Below are 6,000 nucleotides of genomic sequence, written 5' to 3' on the forward strand. Positions count from 1 at the left end.
CCATGTGCTACATATTTACTTTTGGGACTACGAGGCGGATCCTCAAGAGATCCCCCTATACTGCATATTTACTTTTGGGACTACGAGGCGGTTCCTCGGGAGATCCTCATGTACTGCATATTTACTTTTGGGACTACGAGACATTTTCTCGGGAGATTCACCTGTATTGCATATTTACTTTTGGGACTAAGAGGCGGTTCCTTGGGAGATCCCCCCGCACTGCATATTTACTTTTTGGGACTACGAGGCGGTACCTCGGGAGCGCCCCTGTTGTTTACCTTTATTTGCTGTGTTGTTCACTTCTCGGTCATTTAGTTATATTATTACGTCCTCTGCCTTACATTTCTATTATTTCCAGTAGGGCCTGACCTGACCTCGTCACTACTTTATCGATGTTAGGCTTGACACTTACTAGGTATCGTTGTGGTGTACTCATACTACGCTTATGCACATCGTTTTGGACAGATCCAGGTACTTCTTACCAGCCAGATATCAGTGAGCTACCTGTGTGCGGAGACTTCAAGGTACATCTGTCAGCGTCCGCAGACCTCGGAGTCCCGCTTTATCCTTATTATGTTGTTTTTCTTATTTTAGTAGACTCTAATGTATAGAGACATTAGTATTTCTCTTAGAAACTTGTGACTTGTTTCTACCGGATTTTGGGAGATTGTAGTTCTTTGACTTGCAGTTTTCATTTATTACAACTATTGAGGTTTGAGTTTCAGACTCTTATTATGTTATTCCGTAATTTGTTAGGCTTGCCTAGTCTTAGAGACTAGGTGCCATCACGACATCCTACGGAGGGTAAATTGGGATCGTGACATTAGGGGGCCTGGTATTTAGGATAAGAGGTGAAAACATATCCAACCAGTTCATCCCAAGAACCAAGCCACAACCTCCCACTCTCAGTACTCCCATATCAAAACAAAAATATTCATCTTGTATTTACCACCATAATTGAGGACAAACTTTATTACACTACATTGTTTTCTCATTTGCTACATTTACTTTCATAGCACAGGGCATCACCTCTAATTTGAGACTCTTAACCACTTGGGGATCTACAAAACTGTGAGTTAACCCGGAGTCGATCAAAATAGATAAGGGAATCTTCTTTCCATAACCTAAAATTTTGACTGTAGAGGGAGAACTGGGCCTCCCCATAGCCACACAAAGAGATATTTCAGCTTGCACTTCCTCCTGAACTTTCTCTCCTGCATATCATTCTTGTTTCTACTAGCTTCACACTCTTCTTGCAGAGCCTGCACTTATTCCATAACTTGCATCTGGGCCTCTGAAATCTCACCTTCCCAAGTGATGGTATTAACTGTTTTGGGCTTACATTGGTGGTCAGGGAAATACTTTTCATGACATTTATAGCAAAGACTTTTATCTCTAGTGGCATCAAAATAAGTGTTTGGTTTGAAGGGAACTCTTGGTCTAGGAACAAGCGCCTTATTGTTGGATATTTTGAGGTTGGTTATAGGTTCCCTGGTAAGACACAATGGCTCTAAAATTAGTTTGAGGGTGATTTGGGTAATGAAAAATTCTAGGAGTAGTGTTTCTAGTCAAGGCTTCGAAAGATGCTTCATAGGATTTAGCTATTTCGTATGCATCCATTAGAGATGCAGGATTGGCTAAACCTACTAAGGGCTTATACTAAGGGTTTCAACTCAGGTTTTAATCCGCTAATGTAACTAGCAATAAAATGAGTTTTATTCAAAAGAGGGTTTACTAGTAATATGTAGGATTTGAGTTCATCAAACCTTTCTTGATAGCTATCCACACTTCCAGTTTGTTTGTTATTGTTGAACTTATCAACAATATCAATGGGTCTGACATTTCCAAATCTGTGACACACCTCACACAAAACATAGGCCAGTTGGTACCCCCTTTTCTCCAAGATGTAGCTCTGATTCACGAGCTGAGCTATAGAAGAGCTCAGTCATGAAGAAACATAATTTGAGAGAAGAGAAGAGAGGAAGAAAAAGATAGAGAAAAATTGGATAATATTTCTGATGATTCTGAAAATGAGTACATTGTCAACATATAACGAAGCCAACCTAGGATTCCCTATTCTAACGGCATACTAACCACGTGTCTCTAATATCCAGTAATTGCAAAAGGGACCAACTACAAATACAGAAATTAAAATGGACTGAATTAAAAATAGTACTAAACTTAGGACTTTAAAGTTTGCTTAACCCTTTGGGCGGTTTTGTAATGTTCAGCACCAACGATCCGAGGTTGAAGCATGGTTGGCGTTGAATCTAAAGGATCTACTGCTGGATAAATATCTTTGGCAGCCAATCCTCTTGATAGTATGGTAGTAACATCTAAATGTGCAAATGTCGTAGCAGGAACAGGGTCAGACGATTGCGGGTACATAAACTGCTTGAATAGAGGTTATGGACAACTAATTACAACATTAGCTATCTTAATTCTTGACAGAAATAGAGCTTTGGAATTGGAGAACTGGACAAGATTATATCACATGAATTTATACGACAGGAGCAGGGTCACACGATTGCGGGTACATAAACTGCTTGAATAGAGGTTATGGACAACTAATTACAATATTAGCTATCTTAATTCTTGACAGAAATAGAGCTTTGGAATTGGAGAATTGGACAAGATTATATCACATGAATTTATAGTCTTTCGCGCCGAAATAAGGCCAACTTGGAAATATAAATTTTTTACTCGTAGCCATATAAAGAACCAAGTTCGAGACAGCATTATTTGGCCTTTCTTCTGCTCAACATATTCATGATGTTACTCCTCTGGAAACTGCATTCGAGATGGAAGATCTCGGAAAGACAAAATTATGTCTCGGTTTGCAAATTGAACATTTGGCAAACGAGATTTTTGTTCATCAATCTTCCTATATAGAAAAGGTACAGTTTTACACGGATGGAGTACATCCATTAAGTACTCTGATAGTTGTTCGATCACTTGATGTGAATAAGGACCCATTTCGACCTCAAGAAAAGAATGAAGAGCTTCTTAGTCCTGAAGTACCAATCTTAGTGCAATTGGTGCACTAATGTATCTTGCTAACACTATAAGTTCTAACATAACTTTTTCAGTTAATGTCTTAGCAAGATATAGCTCCGCTCCTACAAGGAGATATTAGAATGGAATCAAACATATATTGCGGTATCTAAAAGGGACTACCGATATGGGCTTATTTTATGGCAATGATTACAATCCCGATCTTGTTGGTTATGCCGATGCTGGATATTTATCTAACCCGCACAAGGCTCGATCTCAAACAGGCTATGTGTTTATATGTGGAGGCACTGTCATATCTTGGCGATCGACTAAGCAATCAATCGTGACTTCTTCTTCTAATCATGCCGAGATAATTGCTATTCATGAAGCAAGTCGAGAATGTGTTTGGTTGAGGTCTATAATACATCTTATTCGAAACAAATGTGGTTTGAAGTGTGACAAACTATCCATAATTTTGTATGAAGACAATGCAGCATGCATAGCTCAACTGAAGGGAGGATTCATAAAAGGATATAGAACAAAACACATTTTACCAAAGTTATTTTTCACACATGATTTTCAAAAGAATGGTGATATCAATGTGCAACAGATTCATTCAAGTGATAATATGGCTGATTTGTTCACCAAATATCTACCGACGTCAACCTTAAAGAAACTAGTGTACAAAATTAGGATGCAAAGGATTAAGGATGTGAATTGATGCTCTCATCAGGGGGAGTTAATACGCGTTGTACTCGTTTTTCCTTATAAGGTTTTATCCCACTGGGTTTTCCTTGCAAGGTTTTTAATGAGACAACCAAAAAGCGTATTTCTAAACATGTGTACTCTTTTTCCTTCACTAGAATTTTTTTTTTCTAATAAGGTTTTAACGAGGCACATTATCTATGGACATCCAAGGGGGAGTGTTATAAGAAATATCAAATTATGGTGAATGTTTACTCTTCCTCCATGATCTTCATCTCAAATGCTTAATGACATATTCAATGACATATTTTCTATGTTTAATGCCATATTCAATGACATATTTTTTTCACTTTTCATGCCTATATAAAGGCTTTGTAATAGATAGGAAAATATAAACAATTGAAGAAGAAATAAGAATCTCTCCTATCTTTCTCTCTATATCTCTTAACTTGTTTTTCCTTGTTCCATATTGTTACTTTGAGTTATATTTTATAACAATAACTTTGCTCATCGTTTTTATATTCTGAAAATTTAAGCATTATGAATACCTAAATAATGTTTACAGTTAACGAAGGTCACAACTCACAAAGGAGTGAAAAGAGGGACTAAATGGCTAAGTGACGCAAAGTAAATGGTTGTCCAATACATAGTACAGTGAAATAATTAAGAGACTAGTTGAGTAGTAGTAGTAGTTTTTTCTTTTCTAAGCTGAGTTGTACTTCAATAAAATAGAAATGGTAATACACAGATTATATTATTGCAATACAATCTTTTTCTTATTGATACCTTTTTGGCTTTCTTATTAATTAGTGGTGAAACCTATGAGTGACAGGGCACGCATACGACAAATTTGAGACACGTTTGATGTCTCCACCAGTATTCATGCCTTTTTAACAGGCACCTCTTGTTGAGATTCACTACTTTTATCTTTTATTTTATAAAATTTTCTATAAGAATTTTGGAATAACGGTGAAGTTATTTCTGTATAATCTATAAGTCAGAAGTTCGAGTCGTAAAAACAGTTATTAATGCTTGCATTGGGTAGACTGTCTACATGGATGTGATTGTTGTTTTATACTTCAATGCTACACAAGAGAGAGAGTGATTTGTGTGGTGTCCAATTTTTGCGTGCACTGATTATAGAAGGACCTGGTTCTTCTATGTGTTCCTTACACTACTGTTGCGGAAATAGTAAATGCGAAAAGTAAAGAACACAAGTATTTTTACGTGGAAAATACCCGGCTCAAAAGGTGAAAAAGCCGCGACCTACTACTCAGTAGGATTTTTTCCAACACTTCACTAAATCACTGAGCCAAAACAGCATTTACAAAACTCTTTGTAAACCTAAGGATTAACTCTAATCCCGTTGTGGCAACCAGCCTCTAACTGTTACGACAACTTCAAGCTAACTCTAACTTGAATACTTAGAGTACCTAATACAAATGCTTCTAGATAAAGCTGAAAGGTACAATTTGAAAAGCCCTACTACAATTGAACTAGAATAAAAGACCGACACTTGGAACTGGTTTTTCTATCTAGTTCATGTAGTTTCAAGTTCGCACACTTGAATCACACAAGAATTGCTTGCAGAATGCCTTGCTATTTTGCTCTCAACTCACGTTTAACGCGTTTAACTTCAGCGTTTGTGCGTACATGTACAATGAAAATATCCTGCAATTTATAGAGTTAGTAGAGTAGGAAATAACTAGAGTTCTAATTCTATATTCTTCGTTGGTGGAAGAGTTCTGGTTATCTTCAACCTCTAACTCCTCCCTTATCTAGGATAGAGTTCTCTCGAGTAAGGAATCTTTCTCCTTATCACTTATGCAACCTTTTCCTTCAGGAGATATGAGATATAATCACTTAAGCTTATCTCCTTCACGTGCATGTCGTGTGCTTGAATCTGCCTGTGTCTGTGTACACTGTGTATGGACCTGGTTCATGCTTGAGTTCCTTTGTCAATCATCAAAACAAAACTTCCCTCGGGCCAACAAATTCCCCATTTTTAATGATGACAAACATTGTGCTTTTCAAAAGCATAAGCCCTGTGACAACTCAGCTCAACATCAACACAGTGTTACAACATTTTTCATTTTTAAAGTCACTAATCATCAAGGACCAGGTTCATTAGGTTATAAACATCACAGTCCAAAGTAAAAGCACAACCTATCTTTCCCCTTTTGGCATGATCGAAAAGTTGCATAATTATGTTAGATAATCATATTTTAATAGAAATTACTCATGGCCACTGGGGCTACTTCAAATGCAATCATGGAGTCAAGCATCATATATCAATCTAAT

The sequence above is a fragment of the Nicotiana tomentosiformis genome, chromosome 3 (assembly GCF_000390325.3).
Source record: "Nicotiana tomentosiformis chromosome 3, ASM39032v3, whole genome shotgun sequence".
Classification (NCBI taxonomy): domain Eukaryota; kingdom Viridiplantae; phylum Streptophyta; class Magnoliopsida; order Solanales; family Solanaceae; genus Nicotiana; species Nicotiana tomentosiformis.